The 20078-nt window shown below is 44.1% G+C and overlaps 1 long non-coding RNA gene across 1 annotated transcript; it reads right to left on the bottom strand.

The window, feature by feature from the left end:
• Window positions 1-3526: 3526 nt before the first annotated feature.
• LOC142777249 (uncharacterized) lies at window positions 3527-5686 on the bottom strand. Its single transcript, XR_012887989.1, has 3 exons — window positions 5581-5686; window positions 5122-5232; window positions 3527-3825 (listed from the first exon to the last, which is right to left on the bottom strand). It is a non-coding gene; the product is annotated as an uncharacterized LOC142777249 (long non-coding RNA).
• Between the last annotated feature and the right edge of the window lie 14392 nt (window positions 5687-20078).

The raw sequence follows: 20078 nt of genomic DNA, 5'->3' as shown, positions 1-20078 counted from the left end.
CCACTGCAACGCGCGCAGTACCCTGCGCGAGCAGCTAGCTACTTGCAAATAGCGAAAATTTGTGAAACATAGCTTTGTTAAAATTTATTTTACATTACCAAAACATTTTTTCAGTGCATGGCTTTCGTATTGCAACAATTTCTGGCATACACAATAAATGCGGTTCATCACAGTATAGTGACGTTCAATAGACATCGTCTTTCTTGTCTTCGAAGAATGCAAAGTTAGCTCGTGATTAGCCTACAATGGGACCTTACAGCGGGGCACACGATGTCAGCGAAAAAGAATCACCATTTCCATCAATTATCCGCGGCCTGTCTCGGCAAAAGGTTGAACAGAAGCGGGAGTTTGACTCCTTTGACGGCGGTAAAATTAAATTCTGTGGCCAGGGCAGGATGATCAGTAATTTCTTATTTATACGTGCAAATCATGTGCGCCAGTATTTTCAAAAGTAGACTATGTTCATATATGATGAATGGTACAATTGTTCGTGGTGTATGGATAACTATACACCGGAACTGCACAATGTGTAGCCTCGGTTGCTGTGCTATGAGTATACAATATACATAGAAAGGAGGACAAGGCTGGCATCTCGTGCACAAAATTCAAGGGCAAGTTACGTTCCAAAAGGAATTGTCCATCCGTATTTGTGTTTTTAAACAATTTATTTGATGAACCTCTCTTTGAAACTTGCGTTTAGTATCAGAGCGTGTTGATAGACCAGAAAACAATATATATATATATAAAATAAGGAAAAGAAGTGTATACCTAAGGACTCGTTTTTCCGTGTTTTAACACAATATTAGTTATATATATATATATATATATATATATATATATATATATATATATATATATATATATATATATATATATAAATATATATAATTTTTTGTTTTCGCACCAGTGTCAATAATGAAAAAACCCGAATTAGCTAAGGAAAAAGAACTATGATAAACGCGCATATAGATGTGACACAGACGCGTGCATAACCTGGGTATCTGCAGTATTTTTCATGGACCCCGCAGTTTTGCTTCAACTGTGCTCGGTGCAGGAATCAGATATACAGGACCTTTCCAACTACACTTTTCAGTAGAACCATGCTAACGTAGCCCCATTGCTGACACACTTCTCAGCATGCTTATTCGTTGCAAATATTGCCGAGTTCATATAGGAGGCAGGTATTCATTTTTGAAGTATGCTCAGATCGTCAATAAAACTTATCCGTATACTTCTTTACGGGCTTTCACTTGAAGGCTAACAAAAAAGGTTCAATTTAAATTGAGCATGAAGCAGCGAGTCATGCAAAAGAAAATTGTAGGTAGATGCAACCGTAAGTTACAAGAAGAGAGCACAGTGGGTCATGGAATAAATGCTCGTTAAGATCGTCTTATTTAGAAATAAAGAGTAAACGGGCATTGACAGGGCATGTAACGAGAAGACAGGATAACCACCGCTCGTTAAAGTTAACGGACGGCATTCCAAGAGAAGGCAAGCGTGCCATGAAAAGGCAGAAGATGACGTGGGCACATGAGCACATGAAGTTTGCAGGGATAACATGGCCGCACGCGGAGAGCAGAAGTCTGGCAAAATCACGCGTATCTACGCCTGTGAAAACGACCTGAGCAATATCGCCGAGACAAAATTCTGCCTGAATTTTTTTTCTCTTGTCATGTCACCAAATATTTTCGCAACACCCTTTTTCGTGGATCACAACACGCTGGGCGACCCATAGCGTGATGTGATATCGAGTGGTAGGCAGACGACCCGTATGGTAAACATTTTTGATCACGAAAATACCTGATAAATCAATCCATAAACATACCACTGTTCCTGTGTTTACCATACCATAACTGTCTGCGCACTTCTTGATTCAATGAGTGGCACAAGCGCCCCCCCCCCCCCCCGCAGTGGTCTAGTGGCTAAGGTACTCGGCTGCTGACCCGCAGGTCGCGGGATCGAATCCCGGCTGTGGCGGCTGCATTTCCGATGGAGGCGGAAATGTTGTAGGCCCATGTGCTCAGATTTGGGTGCATGTTAAAGAACCCCAGGTAGTCGAAATTTCCGGAGCACTCCACTACGGCGTCTCTCATAATCATATAGTGGTTTTGGAACGTTAAAGCCCACATATCAATCATCAATCAAGGCTGCACAAGCTTAGCTACTTTTTCGGCCACTCAATTTCTACATAATCAACTTTAAGAGAATGGAGTCAACCTGAACCCTGATATTATGCTTTAACTTCGTTCATTCCACTCATTTTGGGTTTTCTTCACGTCCATGTTTGAACGTGTTATCTTCACTTCAAACTTCACCTGTTACGTATTGAATTCCGAATGCCCGCGACAAAGGAAGACCAATACTTCTAGTTTTCATATGGTGTAGGGAAGCGTTTACCCGACCGCAAAAACATCGTGAGCATTTACCTGAGGATGCATCAGCATAAAGGCCAGGGTCACCACACTTGCTAGGCCATCTCACTTGACTTGGAGTCCTTGAAAGTGTTCGCGTGTACCTTTACAATAAATGTACGTGGAGCTTTTCCATTCAAAGTCGTCGATATAGTGCCAGGTCGAAGACCAACCAATACATCCCGCTGCCACGTATGCATAAGTATAGCAAAATAACCAAAGATCTGGGCCCCAAGAAGCAGCGAATGTATCCACTTATATGAAGCGCTGACGCTGGCTACAAAGACGCATAGTAAATTAGCGATATTGTTTTCTTCTTTTGTGTCTCTCGTAAGAAATGGCATCGGCTCGCTTTGAACTTCAAAAAAATCTAAATGCACGATTGCATGAAGAGCGCAGTTTCTGATTGCGTAGACATATTCTAACAATTGTGTGGTATCAGTGAAGTGCAATATGTGATAGAGGCCGTGAAAAACGTGGTTCAGCCGCAGTAGCGATCACTGCAACGAAGGTAGAAAGGAATGTGTGGCCCCTATCAGAATACGCACTTCTTGGCGCATGGACTTTCAGATTTCGCTGTACTAAACTCTTGATGGACTACCTGGCAGCACACTATTTTTATCACGCGTGACTCTCAATGATGGTAGGCGTAGGATGATCAGTTTGGTTTTTTTGAAGTGTAGGTCACTACAATAGGTCTTATTACACGCGCAACCCTTGAAAGGTGTCGGCAGCGCACCGAGTAATCTCGTGGTTTTCTCGGTTCGTTTTTATCGCGATAACATTTTCCGAAATACTCCAAGCGAAAACTTGCTTTGGTCGTCGCCGTATTAGTCCGTACGAAGAACGAACAATTGCACTGAGCATTTAGGCTTGGCGGGAACGTCAGTGGTAGGTTCGCAGTCCCGCCCCGAGTAGCCGTAACGTAGTGCATGTTCCGAAAGATTAACACAGCACTGTGTATCTGCGAGCAGCAGGCCAAACCGAAAAAGTGTAGTTACCAACATCATTCCTCGTTTAGACCAAGATCTCCAGTTACGGCAAAGCAAGACCTTTAGCCCATGTGCTGTTAGGCATTTTCCTCTGAGAAAGACGTGAGCACTTTTGCGCCTCGGGACAGCTACTTTATTACTTTTGCTTGATTTGGCATCAGGCTCGGTTTCTATTCATCCACAAGTACCGACTAGCCGCGTCGGTCGGCTATTGATTTTGGAGACTGCAACGCGGTTTCCATTCATCCACAAGTACCGACTAGCTTCGTCGGCTGTCGATTTTTGAGACTGCACTCGACAAATGGCACGTTTGCGGGTATTCGTGTCGGTAGACCTGCGTCTCGTAGCCGACCAGGGTGTTAACGCTGGAAGTGCCGTAGCATGCTAGTGTACGTATCCACTTCCTCTTGTACAGATGCCGCCTGCAAAAAAGAAATTCATGTTTGCTCGCGTTTCGCGATGAACGGTTTTAAGACAAAATCCTGAGATACCTCAAACAAACAAAAAATGTCATCACCTTTGACACACTGGTGATACAGAAAGTAACCTCGTGACTAAATCATCATACGGTGGCATCATGAATTGACAGATCAACAAACTTTGTCACATTACGGCGCCCTTGACGCCACTTCAGGTGACGTTACATGATGATTTCACATGACATCGTTTCAAAATCAGGCGGTCTTAAAGATCAGATGAGGTGCCGAAAATATCCAAATTGCTCCGAGACTAGAGGCAGTGCGAAACCATGTTATGTGCAGAACGAGTTTGAATGAGAGTATAGGAAAGATCATCGCATCGACTGAGAATGAAAATAAGTTGGTCTTCGCCTTCGAGTCATCTTAGGCGAATGCATTAGGGGCAATACTGGGAGTTTTGATTTGGCTAAAGCCCTTATATATTCCGCTTTGTTTGACTTGGCTGGCATAGATGTCATCAGATAGTCTTATTACCACGCTAGTTGGCGGAAGTAAAAAAAAGCTTCCATCGAAACTCATTTCATTGATTGATACGAGGAATTTAACGTCCTAAAATCACGATATCATTATGAGATACGCCGTACAGTAGAGGGCACCGGAAATTTCAACTACGTGTAGTATTAAAGGTGCACACAAATCTGAGAAAACAAGCCTACCGCATTTTCGCCTCCATCGAAAATGCAGCCGCCGCAGCCAGGATTCGATCCTGCAGCGTGTGGGTCAGCAGCCGAGTACCTTAGCCAAAATACCACCGCGGTGGGGCTTTCGTCGAGACAATTCAGTGCAAGTGAAGCCCGCGAAACGTATTCGCCGTAGTTGAAACACTTTTGCTTCTGGTTTAAGATCAACAAAGGATTATGAATGCCAACTGGTCTAGTTGGGTCTGGTTCACGGCAAACAGCGTATGACAGGGCGCTAACACATGCGAAACATAGGACATGCGTATAGAGAAGTGCCACGAGCGCTTTATCGTGACCGAAATGTTAATGGTGTCAACGCTCTATGTTGTCTGTGCAATTACGTATTGAGTCCATTTTCGTGCCATATAATGTGCGCAGGACGAACACAGACGTACCAGACCGAAGCTGAAAGAGCCCTGTGCTTCTTTTAATGCCCGCCCTAGTTTTCATGTCTTCTCCTAATGAATAAAATGCGAATATTTGCCAGAATAAAGATTCAATTTGATACAATGGCACAAAGCTAATGACTCACCAAGCGAAGTACCATGATGGAACTTACTCAAGCAGTAATTTGGTCGACCGACGTAGGTGTTCTGCGGTGAAACGCACCGACATACCCACGACTCGGTCGCTGGCTGGCGAATGGCCCACGGATTTCTTGGCGTTTCACCTGCAAATGGAATAAAAAACAGGTAAAACAAACACGTCAATCGAAAACGCGCGAGTAATATTGATTTGCTTGTCTTTTATTTCCCTTTAGACTGCATTACGAGCACCCTTAGGCACGATATAAATTTTACATAAATTCCTACACTCACTTCAGTTAATTGCAGACTAGGGGTGATATGAAAAGTATACTAAGCAGCACAAAAACAATAACCAACCCATTCATTTGCGCTTGATCACTTTTTCTTCATTTCGATCTTGTTACGCGAAGCATCCCGCGTATGTGTTTGCACTGTATTCGCACTTTTCTAGCTGTTTGAACTCCCAGGCGAAGTACCATGATGGAACGTACTCAAGCTGTAATTTCGTCGACCGACGTAGGCGTGCTGCGGTGAAACGCACCGAGATGCCCACGAATCGGTCGCTGACTGGCGAATGGCCCACGGATTTCTTGGCGTTTCGCCTGCAAATGGAATAAAAAAGAGGCAAAACAAACACGTCAATCAAAAACGCGCGAGTAATATTGATTTGCTTGTCTTTTAATTCCCTCTAGACTGCATTACGAGCACCCTTAGGCACGATATAAATGTTACATAAATTCCTACAATCATTTCAGTTAATTGCAGACTAGGGGTGATATGAAAAGTATGCTAAGCAGCACAAAAACGATAACCAACCCATTCATTTGCGCTTGATCACTTTTTCTTCATTTCGATCTTGTTACGCGAAGCATCCCGCGTATGTGTTTGCACTGTATTCGCACCTTTCTAGCTGTTTGAACTCCCAGGCGAAGTACCCTGATGGAACGTACTCAAGCTGTAATTTGGTTGACCAACGTAGGCGTTCTGCGGTGAACCGCACCGAGATGCCAACGACTCGGTCGCTGACTGGCGAATGGTCCGCGGATTTCTTCGCGTTTCACCTGCAAATGAAAAAAAAAACAGGTAAAAAAACACGTCAATCAAAAACGTGCCACTTATATTGGTTTGGTTCTTTTTTAATGCCCTGTAGAATGTCTGACGAGCACACTTAGCCACGATATAATTGCCACAAGTATTCCTAAAGTTATTTGTGTTAATTGCAGACTAGGAGTGATGTGAAACGTATTTTCAGCAGCACAATACGATGGCCAACTCATTCATTTGCTCTTGATCACTTTTTCTTCATTTCGATCTTGTTACGCGAAGTATGTCGCGTGTGTGTTTGCACTGTGTTCGCACCTTTTTAGCTGTTTGAACTCCCAGGCGAGATACCATGATGGAACTTACTCAAGCAGTAATTTGGTCGACCGACGTAGGCGTTCTGCGGTGAACCGCACCGAGATGCCCACGACTCGGTCACTGAGTGGCGAATCGTCCATGAATTTCTTGGCGTTTCGCCTGCAAAGGAAAAAAAACAAGTAAAACAAACACGTCAATCAAAGACACGCCAGTGATATTGGCTTGGTTGTTTTTTAATGCCCTTTAGAATGTCTGACGAGCACAGTTAGCCACGATATAAATGTTATAAATATTCCTACAGTTATTTGCGTTAATTGCAGACTTGGAGTGATGTGAAACGTATTTTAAGCAGCACAATACGATGGCCAACTCATTCATTTGCTCTTGACCACATTTTCTTTATTTCGCTCTTGTTGCGCGAAGCATCCCGCGTGTGTGTTTGCACTGTGTTCACACCTTTTTAGCTGTTTGAACTCCCAGGCGAGATACCATGATGGAACTTACTCAAGCAGTAATTTGGTCGACCGACGTAGGCGTTCTGCGGTGAACCGCACCGAGATGCCCACGACTCGGTCGCTGACTGGCGAATGGTCCATGGATTTCTTGGCGTTTCGCCTGCGAATAAAAAAAAACAAGTAAAACAAACACGTCAATCAAAGACACGCCAGTGATATTGGCTTGGTTGTTTTTTAATGCCCTCTAGAATGTCTGACGAGCACAGTTAGCCACGATATAAATGTTACAAATATTGCTACAGGTATTTGCGTTAATTGCAGACTAGGAGTGATGTGAAACGTATTTTAAGCAGCATAATATGATGGCCAACTCATTCATTTGCTCTTGACCACATTTTCTTTATTTCGCTCTTGTTGCGCGAAGCATCCCGCGTGTGTGTTTGCACTGTGTTCGCACCTTTTTAGCTGTTTGAACTCCCAGGCGAGATACCATGATGGAACTTACTCAAGCAGTAATTTGGTCGACCGACGTAGGCATTCTGCGGTGAACCGCACCGAGATGCCCACGACTCGGTCGCTGACTGGCGAATGGTCCATGGATTTCTTGGCGTTTCGCCTGCAAAGGAAAAAAAACAAGTAAAACGAACACGTCAATCAAAGACACGCCAGTGATATTGGCTTGGTTGTTTTTTAATGCCCTCTAGAATGTCTGACGAGCACAGTTAGCCACGATATAAATGTTACAAATATTCCTACAGTTATTTGCGCTAATTGCAGACTAGGAGTGATGTGAAACGTATTTTAAGCAGCACAATACGATGGCCAACTCATTCATTTGCTCTTGAACACTTTTTCTTTATTTCGCTTTTGTTGCGCGAAGCATCCCGCGTGTGTGTTTGCACTGTGTTCGCACCTTTTTAGCTGTTTGAACTCCCAGGCAAAGTACCATGATGGAACTTACTCAAGCAGTAATTTGGTCGACCGACGTAGGCGTTCTGCGGTGAACCGCACCGAGATGCCCACGACTCGGTCGCTGACTGGCGAATGGTCCATGGATTTCTTGGCGTTTCACCTGCAAAGGAAAAAAAACAAGTAAAACAAACACGTCAATCAAAGACACGCCAGTGATATTGGCTTGGTTGTTTTTTAATGCCCTCTAGAATGTCTGACGAGCACAGTTAGCCACGATATAAATGTTACAAATATTACTACAGTTATTTGCGTTAATTGCAGACTAGGAGTGATGTGAAACGCATTTTAAGCAGCACAATACAATGACCAACTCATTCATTTACTCTTGACCACTTTTTCTTTATTTCGCTCTTGTTGCGCGAAGCATCCCGCGTGTGTGTTTGCACTGTGTTCGCACCTTTTTAGCTGTTTGAACTCCCAGGCAAAGTACCATGATGGAACTTACTCAAGCAGTAATTTGGTCGACCGACGTAGGCGTTCTGCGGTGAACCACACCGAGATTCCCACGACTCGGTCGCTGACTGGCGAATGGTCCGCGGATTTCTTCGCGTTTCACCTGCAAATGAAAAAAAAACAGGTAAAAAAACACATCAATCAAAAACGTGCCAGTTATATTGGTTTGGTTCTTTTTTAATGCCCTGTAGAATGTCTGACGAGCACACTTAGCCACGATATAATTGCCACAAGTATTCCTAAAGTTATTTGTGTTAATTGCAGACTAGGAGTGATGTGAAACGTATTTTCAGCAGCACAATACGATGGCCAACTCATTCATTTGCTCTTGATCACTTTTTCTTCATTTCGATCTTGTTACGCGAAGTATGTCGCGTGTGTGTTTGCACTGTGTTCGCACCTTTTTAGCTGTTTGAACTCCCAGGCGAGATACCATGATGGAACTTACTCAAGCAGTAATTTGGTCGACCGACGTAGGCGTTCTGCGGTGAACCGCACCGAGATGCACACGACTCGGTCACTGAGTGGCGAATCGTCCATGGATTTCTTCGCGTTTCGCCTGCAAAGGAAAAAAAAAACAAGTAAAACAAACACGTCAATCAAAGACACGCCAGTGATATTGGCTTGGTTGTTTTTTAATGCCCTTTAGAATGTCTGACGAGCACAGTTAGCCACGATATAAATGTTATAAATATTCCTACAGTTATTTGCGTTAATTGCAGACTTGGAGTGATGTGAAACGTATTTTAAGCAGCACAATACGATGGCCAACTCATTCATTTGCTCTTTACCACATTTTCTTTATTTCGCTCTTGTTGCGCGAAGCATCCCGCGTGTGTGTTTGCACTGTGTTCACACCTTTTTAGCTGTTTGAACTCCCAGGCGAGATACCATGATGGAACTTACTCAAGCAGTAATTTGGTCGACCGACGTAGGCGTTCTGCGGTGAACCGCACCGAGATGCCCACGACTCGGTCGCTGACTGGCGAATGGTCCATGGATTTCTTGGCGTTTCGCCTGCGAATAAAAAAAAACAAGTAAAACAAACACGTCAATCAAAGACACGCCAGTGATATTGGCTTGGTTGTTTTTTAATGCCCTCTAGAATGTCTGACGAGCACAGTTAGCCACGATATAAATGTTACAAATATTCCTACAGGTATTTGCGTTAATTGCAGACTAGGAGTGATGTGAAACGTATTTTAAGCAGCATAATATGATGGCCAACTCATTCATTTGCTCTTGACCACATTTTCTTTATTTCGCTCTTGTTGCGCGAAGCATCCCGCGTGTGTGTTTGCACTGTGTTCGCACCTTTTTAGCTGTTTGAACTCCCAGGCGAGATACCATGATGGAACTTACTCAAGCAGTAATTTGGTCGACCGACGTAGGCATTCTGCGGTGAACCGCACCGAGATGCCCACGACTCGGTCGCTGACTGGCGAATGGTCCATGGATTTCTTGGCGTTTCGCCTGCAAAGGAAAAAAAACAAGTAAAACGAACACGTCAATCAAAGACACGCCAGTGATATTGGCTTGGTTGTTTTTAATGCCCTCTAGAATGTCTGACGAGCACAGTTAGCCACGATATAAATGTTACAAATATTCCTACAGTTATTTGCGCTAATTGCAGACTAGGAGTGATGTGAAACGTATTTTAAGCAGCACAATACGATGGCCAACTCATTCATTTGCTCTTGAACACTTTTTCTTTATTTCGCTCTTGTTGCGCGAAGCATCCCGCGTGTGTGTTTGCACTGTGTTCGCACCTTTTTAGCTGTTTGAACTCCCAGGCAAAGTACCATGATGGAACTTACTCAAGCAGTAATTTGGTCGACCGACGTAGGCGTTCTGCGGTGAACCGCACCGAGATGCCCACGACTCGGTCGCTGACTGGCGAATGGTCCATGGATTTCATGGCGTTTCACCTGCAAAGGAAAAAAAACAAGTAAAACAAACACGTCAATCAGACACGCCAGTGATATTGGCTTGGTTGTTTTTTAATGCCCTCTAGAATGTCTGACGAGCACAGTTAGCCACGATATAAATGTTACAAATATTACTACAGTTATTTGCGTTAATTGCAGACTAGGAGTGATGTGAAACGCATTTTAAGCAGCACAATACAATGACCAACTCATTCATTTACTCTTGACCACTTTTTCTTTATTTCGCTCTTATTGCGCGAAGCATCCCGCGTGTGTGTTTGCACTGTGTTCGCACCTTTTTAGCTGTATGAACTCCCAGGCAAAGTACCATGATGGAACTTACTCAAGCAGTAATTTGGTCGACCGACGTAGGCGTTCTGCGGTGAACCACACCGAGATTCCCACGACTCGGTCGCTGACTGGCGAATCGTCCATGGATTCCTTGGCGTTTCGCCTGCAAAGGAAAAAAAAGTAAAACAAACACGTCAATCAAAGACACGCCAGTGATATTGGCTTGGTTGTTTTTTAATGCCCTCTAGAATGTCTGACGAGCACAGTTAGCCACGATATAAATGTTACAAATATTCCTACAGTTATTTGCGTTAAATGCAGACTAGGAGTGATGTGAAACGTATTTTAAGCAGCACAATACGATGGCCAACTCATTCATTTGCTCTTGACCACTTTTTCTTCTTTTCGCTCTTGTTGCGCGAAGTATCCCGCGTGTGTGTGCACTGTGTTCGCACCTTTTTAGGTGTTTGAACTCCCAGGCAAAGTACCATGATGGAACTTACTCAAGCAGTAATTTGGTCGACCGACATGGCGTTCTGCGGTGAACCGCACCGAGATGCCCACGACTCGGTCGCTGACTGGCGAATGGTCCATGGATTTCTTGGCGTTTCGCCTGCAAAGGAAAAAAAACAAGTAAAACAAACACGTCAATCAAAGACACGCCAGTGATATTGGCTTGGTTGTTTTTTAATGCCCTCTAGAATGTCTGACGAGCACAGTTAGTCACAATATAAATGTTACAAATATTCCTAGAGTATTTGCGTTAATTGCAGACTAGGAGTGATGTGAAACGTATTTTAAGCAGCATAATATGATGGCCAACTCATTCATTTGCTCTTGACCACATTTTCTTTATTTCGCTCTTGTTGCGCGAAGCATCCCGCGTGTGTGTTTGCACTGTGTTCGCACCTTTTTAGCTGTTTGAACTCAAAGGCGAGATACCATAATGGAACTTACTCAAGCAGTAATTTGGTCGACCGACGTAGGCGTTCTGCGGTGAACCGCACCGAGATGCCCACGACTCGGTCGCTGACTGGCGAATGGTCCATGGATTTCTTGGCGTTTCGCCTGCAAAGGAAAAAAAAACAAGTAAAACGAACACGTCAATCAAAGACACGCCAGTGATATTGGCTTGGTTGTTTTTTAATGCCCTCTAGAATGTCTGACGAGCACAGTTAGCCACGATATAAATGTTACAAATATTCCTACAGTTATTTGCGTTAATTGCAGACTAGGAGTGATGTGAAACGTATTTTAAGCAGCATGATACGATGGCCAACTCATTCATTTGCTCTTGACCACTTTTTCTTTATTTCGCTCTTGTTGCGCGAAGCATCCCGCGTGTGTGTTTGCACTGTGTTCGCACCTTTTTAGCTGTTTAAACTCCCAGGCAAAGTACCATGATGGAACTTACTCAAGCAGTAATTTGGTCGACCGACGTAGGCGTTCTGCGGTGAACCGCACCGAGATGCCCACGACTCGATCGCTGACTGGCGAATGGTCCATGAATTTCTTGGCGTTTCGCCTGCAAAGGAAAAAAAACAAGTAAAACAAACACGTCAATCAAAGACACGCCAGTGATATTGGCTTGGTTGTTTTTTAATGCCCTCTAGAATGTCTGACGAGCACAGTTAGCCAAGAAATAAATGTTACAAATATTCCTACAGTTACTTGCGCTAATTGCAGACTAGGAGTGATGTGAAACGTATTTTAAGCAGCACAATACGATGGCCAACTCATTCATTTTCTCTTGAACACTTTTTCTTTATTTCGCTCTTGTTGCGCGAAGCATCCCGCGTGTGTGTTTGCACTGTGTTCGCACCTTTTTAGCTGTTTGAACTCCCAGGCAAAGTACCATGATGGAACTTACTCAAGCAGTAATTTGGTCGACCGACGTAGGCGTTCTGCGGTGAACCGCACCGAGATGCCCACGACTCGGTCGCTGACTGGCGAATGGTCCATGGATTTCTTGGCGTTTCACCTAAAAGGAAAAAAAACAAGTAAAACAAACACGTCAATCAAAGACACGCCAGTGATATTGGCTTGGTTGTTTTTAAATGCCCTCTAGAATGTCTGACGAGCACAGTTAGCCCCGATATAAATGTTACAAATATTACTACAGTTATTTGCGGTAATTACAGACTAGGAGTGATGTGAAACGTATTTTAAGCAGCACAGTACAATGACCAACTCATTCATTTACTCTTGACCACTTTTTCTTTATTTCGCTCTTGTTGCGCGAAGCATCCCGCGTGTGTGTTTGCACTGTGTTCGCACCTTTTTAGCTGTTTGAACTCCCAGGCAAAGTACCATGATGGAACTTACTCAAGCAGTAATTTGGTCGACCGACGTAGGCGTTCTGCGGTGAACCACACCGAGATGCCCACGACTCGGTCGCTGACTGGCGAATCGTCCATGGATTCCTTGGCGTTTCGCCTGCAAAGGAAAAAAAAGTAAAACAAACACGTCAATCAAAGACACGCCAGTGATATTGGCTTGGTTGTTTTTTAATGCCCTCTAGAATGTCTGACGAGCACAGTTAGCCATGATATAAATGTTACAAATATTCCTACAGTTATTTGCTTTAAATGCAGACTAGGAGTGATGTGAAACGTATTTTAAGCAGCACAATACGATGGCCAACTCATTCATTTGCTCTTGACCACTTTTTCTTCTTTTCGCTCTTGTTGCGCGAAGTATCCCGCGTGTGTGTGCACTGTGTTCGCACCTTTTTAGGTGTTTGAACTCCCAGGCAAAGTACCATGATGGAACTTACTCAAGCAGTAATTTGGTCGACCGACATGGCGTTCTGCGGTGAACCGCACCGAGATGCCCACGACTCGGTCACTGACTGGCGAATGGTCCATGGATTTCTTGGCGTTTCGCCTGCAAAGGAAAAAAAAACAAGTAAAACAAACACGTCAATCAAAGACACGCCAGTGATATTGGCTTGGTTGTTTTTTAATGCCCTCTAGAATGTCGGACGAGCACAGTTAGCCACAATATAAATGTTACAAATATTCCTAGAGTATTTGCGTAATTGCAGACTAGGAGTGATGTGAAACGTATTTTAAACAGCACAATACGATGGCCAACTCATTCATTTCCTCTTGACCACTTTTTCTTCTTTTCGCTCTTGTTGCGCGAAGTATCCCGCGTGTGTGTGCACTGTGTTCGCACCTTTTTAGGTGTTTGAACTCCCAGGCAAAGTACCATGATGGAACTTACTCAAGCAGTAATTTGGTCGACCGAGATAGGCGTTCTGCGGGGACACGCACCGAGAAGCCCACGACTCGGTCGCTGACTGGCGAATGGTCCGTGGATTTCCTGGCGTTTCGCCGGCAAATGAAAAAAAAAACAGGTCAAACAAACACGTCAATCAAAAACACGCCAGAGATATTGGCTTGGTTGTGTTTTAATGCCCTCTAGAAAGTCTGACGAGAACACTTAGCCACGATGTAAATGTTACAATTATTCCTACAGTTATATGAGTTAATTGCAGACTAGGAGTGATGTGAAAAGTATACTAAGCAGCACAAAAACGATAACCAACCCATTCATTTGCGCTTGACTACTTTTTCTTCTTTTCGCTCTTGCTACGCGAACTATCCCGCGATTGTGTTTGCACTCTATTCGCACCTTTCTAGCTGTTTGAACTCCCAGGCGAAGTACCATGATGGAACTTACTCAAGCAGTAATTTGGTCGACCAAGGAAGGCGTTCTGCGGGGAAACGCACCGAGAAGCCCACGACTCGGTCGCTGACTGGCGAATGGTCCGTGGATGTCCTGGCGTTTCGCCTGCAAATGAAAAAAAAAATAGGTAAACCAAACACGTCCATCAAAAACGTGCCAGTGATATTTGTTCGGTTGTTTTTAATGCCCTCTAGATTATCTGACGAGCACACTTAGCCACGATATATTTGTTACAATTCTTCCTACAGTCATTTGAGTTAATTGCAGACTAGGAGTGATGTGAAAAGTTTGTAAAGCAGCACGATACAATGGCCAACCCATTCATTTGCGCTTGACCACTTTTTCTTCTTTTTGCTCTTGTTACACGAAGCATCCCGCGATTGTGTTTGCACTCTATTCGCACCTTTCTAGCTGTTTGAACTCCCAGGCGAAGTACCATGATGGACCTTACTCAAGCAGTAATTTGGTTGACCGAGGAAGGCGTTCTGCGGGGAAACGCACCGAGAAACCCACGACTCGGTCACTGACTGGCGAATGGTCCGTGGATTTCCTGGCGTTTCGCCGGCAAATGAAAAAAAAACACGTCAAACAAACACGTCAATCAAAAACACGCCAGTAATATTGGTTTGGTTGTTTTTATTGCCCTCTATATTGTCTGACGAGCACACTTAGCCAAGATTTAAATGTTACAATTATTCCTACAGTCATTTGAGTTTTTTGCAGACTCGGAGTGATGTGGAAAGTTTGTTAAGCAGCACGATACAATGGTCAATCCATTCATTTGCACTTGACCACTTTTTCTTCTTTTCGCTCTTGTTACGCGAAGCATCCCGCGGATGTGTTTGCACTGTATTCGCACCTTTCTAGCTGTCTGAACTCCCAGGCGAAGTACCATGATGGAACTTACTCAAGCAGTAATTTGGTCGACCGAGGAAGGCGTTCTGCGGGGAAACGCACCGAGAAGCCCACGACTCGGTCGCTGACTGGCGAATGGTCCGCGGAATTCCTGGCGTTTCGCCGGCAAATGAAAAAAAAACAGGTCAAACAAACACGTCAATCAAAAACACGCCAGTAATATTCGTTTGGTTGTTTTTATTGCCCTCTATAATGTCTGACGAGGACACTTAGCCACGATATAAATGTTACAATTATTCCTACAGTCATTTCAGTTTTTTGCACACTCGGAGTGATGTGGAAAGTTTGTTAAGCAGCACGATACAATGGTCAACCCATTCATTTGCACTGGACCACTTTTTCTTCTTTTCGCTCTTGTTACGCGAAGCATCCCGCGAATGTGTTTTTCACTGTGTTCGCACCTTTCTAGCTGTTTGAACTCCCAGGCGAAGTACCATGATTGAACTTACTCAAGCAGTAATTTGGTCGACCGAGGTAGGCGTTCTGCGGTGAACCGCACCGAGATGCCCACGACTCGGTCGCTGACTGGCGAATGGTCCATGGATTTCTTGGCGTTTCGCCTGCAAAGGAAAAAAAACAAGTAAAACAAACACGTCAATCAAAGACACGCCAGTGATATTGGCTTGGTTGTTTTTTAATGCCCTCAAAAATGTCTGACGAGCACAGTTAGCCACGATATAAATGTTACAAATATTCCTACAGTTATTTGCGTTAATTGAAGACTAGGAGTGATGTGAAACGTATTTTAAGCAGCACAATACGATGGCCAACTCATTCATTTGCTCTTGACCACTTTTTCTTTATTTCGCTCTTGTTGCGCGAAGCATCCCGCGTGTGTGTTTGCACTGTGTTCGCACCTTTTTAGCTGTTTGAACTCCCAGGCAAAGTACCATGATGGAACTTACTCAAGCAGTAATTTGGTCGATCGACGTAGGCGTTCTGCGGTGAACCGCACCGAGATGCCCACGACTCGGTCGCTGACTGGCGAATGGTCCATGGATTTCTTGGCGTTTCGCCTGCAAAGGAATAAAAACAAGTAAAACAAACACGTCAATCAAAGACACGCCAGTGATAATGGCTTGGTTGTTTTTTAATGACCTCAAGAATGTCTGACGAGCACAGTTAGCCACGATATAAATGTTACAAATATTCCTACAGTTATTTGCGTTAATTGCAGACTAGGAGTGATGTGAAACGTATTTTAAGCAGCACAATACGATGGCCAAGTCATTCATTTGCTCTTGACCATTTTTTCTTTATTTCGCTCTTGTTGCGCGAAGCATCCCGCGTGTGTGTTTGCACTGTGTTCGCACCTTTTTAGCTGTTTGAACTCCCAGGCAAAGTACCATGATGGAACTTACTCAAGCAGTAATTTGGTCGACCGACGTAGGCGTTCTGCGGTGAACCGCACCGAGATGCCCACGACTCGGTCGCTGACTGGCGAATGGTCCATGGATATCTTGGCGTTTCGCCTGTAAAGGAATAAAAACAAGTAAAACAAACACGTCCATCAAAGACACGCCAGTGATATTGGCTTGGTTTTTTTTTAATGACCTCAAGAATGTCTGACGAGCACAGTTAGCCACGATATAAATGTTAAAAAATATTCCTACAGTTATTTGCGTTAATTGCAGACTAGGAGTGACGAGAAACGTATTTTAAGCAGCACAATACGATGGCCAAGTCTTTCATTTGCTCTTGACCATTTTTTGTTTATTTCGCTCTTGTTGCGCGAAGTATCCCGCGTGTGTGTGCACTGTGTTCGCACCTTTTTAGGTGTTTGAACTCCCAGGCAAAGTACCATGATGGAACTTACTCAAGCAGTAATTTGGTCGACCGACATGGCGTTCTGCGGTGAACCGCACCGAGATGCCCACGACTCGGTCACTGACTGGCGAATGGTCCATGGATTTCTTGGCGTTTCGCCTGCAAAGGAAAAAAAAACAAGTAAAACAAACACGTCAATCAAAGACACGCCAGTGATATTGGCTTGGTTGTTTTTTAATGCCCTCTAGAATGTCGGACGAGCACAGTTAGCCACAATATAAATGTTACAAATATTCCTAGAGTATTTGCGTAATTGCAGACTAGGAGTGATGTGAAACGTATTTTAAACAGCACAATACGATGGCCAACTCATTCATTTCCTCTTGACCACTTTTTCTTCTTTTCGCTCTTGTTGCGCGAAGTATCCCGCGTGTGTGTGCACTGTGTTCGCACCTTTTTAGGTGTTTGAACTCCCAGGCAAAGTACCATGATGGAACTTACTCAAGCAGTAATTTGGTCGACCGAGATAGGCGTTCTGCGGGGACACGCACCGAGAAGCCCACGACTCGGTCGCTGACTGGCGAATGGTCCGTGGATTTCCTGGCGTTTCGCCGGCAAATGAAAAAAAAAACAGGTCAAACAAACACGTCAATCAAAAACACGCCAGAGATATTGGCTTGGTTGTGTTTTAATGCCCTCTAGAAAGTCTGACGAGAACACTTAGCCACGATGTAAATGTTACAATTATTCCTACAGTTATATGAGTTAATTGCAGACTAGGAGTGATGTGAAAAGTATACTAAGCAGCACAAAAACGATAACCAACCCATTCATTTGCGCTTGACTACTTTTTCTTCTTTTCGCTCTTGCTACGCGAACTATCCCGCGATTGTGTTTGCACTCTATTCGCACCTTTCTAGCTGTTTGAACTCCCAGGCGAAGTACCATGATGGAACTTACTCAAGCAGTAATTTGGTCGACCAAGGAAGGCGTTCTGCGGGGAAACGCACCGAGAAGCCCACGACTCGGTCGCTGACTGGCGAATGGTCCGTGGATGTCCTGGCGTTTCGCCTGCAAATGAAAAAAAAAATAGGTAAACCAAACACGTCCATCAAAAACGTGCCAGTGATATTTGTTCGGTTGTTTTTAATGCCCTCTAGATTATCTGACGAGCACACTTAGCCACGATATATTTGTTACAATTCTTCCTACAGTCATTTGAGTTAATTGCAGACTAGGAGTGATGTGAAAAGTTTGTAAAGCAGCACGATACAATGGCCAACCCATTCATTTGCGCTTGACCACTTTTTCTTCTTTTTGCTCTTGTTACACGAAGCATCCCGCGATTGTGTTTGCACTCTATTCGCACCTTTCTAGCTGTTTGAACTCCCAGGCGAAGTACCATGATGGACCTTACTCAAGCAGTAATTTGGTTGACCGAGGAAGGCGTTCTGCGGGGAAACGCACCGAGAAACCCACGACTCGGTCACTGACTGGCGAATGGTCCGTGGATTTCCTGGCGTTTCGCCGGCAAATGAAAAAAAAACACGTCAAACAAACACGTCAATCAAAAACACGCCAGTAATATTGGTTTGGTTGTTTTTATTGCCCTCTATATTGTCTGACGAGCACACTTAGCCAAGATTTAAATGTTACAATTATTCCTACAGTCATTTGAGTTTTTTGCAGACTCGGAGTGATGTGGAAAGTTTGTTAAGCAGCACGATACAATGGTCAATCCATTCATTTGCACTTGACCACTTTTTCTTCTTTTCGCTCTTGTTACGCGAAGCATCCCGCGGATGTGTTTGCACTGTATTCGCACCTTTCTAGCTGTCTGAACTCCCAGGCGAAGTACCATGATGGAACTTACTCAAGCAGTAATTTGGTCGACCGAGGAAGGCGTTCTGCGGGGAAACGCACCGAGAAGCCCACGACTCGGTCGCTGACTGGCGAATGGTCCGCGGAATTCCTGGCGTTTCGCCGGCAAATGAAAAAAAAACAGGTCAAACAAACACGTCAATCAAAAACACGCCAGTAATATTCGTTTGGTTGTTTTTATTGCCCTCTATAATGTCTGACGAGGACACTTAGCCACGATATAAATGTTACAATTATTCCTACAGTCATTTCAGTTTTTTGCACACTCGGAGTGATGTGGAAAGTTTGTTAAGCAGCACGATACAATGGTCAACCCATTCATTTGCACTGGACCACTTTTTCTTCTTTTCGCTCTTGTTACGCGAAGCATCCCGCGAATGTGTTTTTCACTGTGTTCGCACCTTTCTAGCTGTTTGAACTCCCAGGCGAAGTACCATGATTGAACTTACTCAAGCAGTAATTTGGTCGACCGAGGTAGGCGTTCTGCGGTGAACCGCACCGAGATGCCCACGACTCGGTCGCTGACTGGCGAATGGTCCATGGATTTCTTGGCGTTTCGCCTGCAAAGGAAAAAAAACAAGTAAAACAAACACGTCAATCAAAGACACGCCAGTGATATTGGCTTGGTTGTTTTTTAATGCCCTCAAAAATGTCTGACGAGCACAGTTAGCCACGATATAAATGTTACAAATATTCCTACAGTTATTTGCGTTAATTGAAGACTAGGAGTGATGTGAAACGTATTTTAAGCAGCACAATACGATGGCCAACTCATTCATTTGCTCTTGACCACTTTTTCTTTATTTCGCTCTTGTTGCGCGAAGCATCCCGCGTGTGTGTTTGCACTGTGTTCGCACCTTTTTAGCTGTTTGAACTCCCAGGCAAAGTACCATGATGGAACTTACTCAAGCAGTAATTTGGTCGATCGACGTAGGCGTTCTGCGGTGAACCGCACCGAGATGCCCACGACTCGGTCGCTGACTGGCGAATGGTCCATGGATTTCTTGGCGTTTCGCCTGCAAAGGAATAAAAACAAGTAAAACAAACACGTCAATCAAAGACACGCCAGTGATAATGGCTTGGTTGTTTTTTAATGACCTCAAGAATGTCTGACGAGCACAGTTAGCCACGATATAAATGTTACAAATATTCCTACAGTTATTTGCGTTAATTGCAGACTAGGAGTGATGTGAAACGTATTTTAAGCAGCACAATACGATGGCCAAGTCATTCATTTGCTCTTGACCATTTTTTCTTTATTTCGCTCTTGTTGCG

The sequence above is a fragment of the Rhipicephalus microplus genome, chromosome X (genome assembly GCF_043290135.1).
Source record: "Rhipicephalus microplus isolate Deutch F79 chromosome X, USDA_Rmic, whole genome shotgun sequence".
Taxonomy (NCBI): Eukaryota; Metazoa; Arthropoda; class Arachnida; order Ixodida; family Ixodidae; genus Rhipicephalus; species Rhipicephalus microplus.
This window is presented reverse-complemented; position numbering and strand designations above follow the sequence as displayed.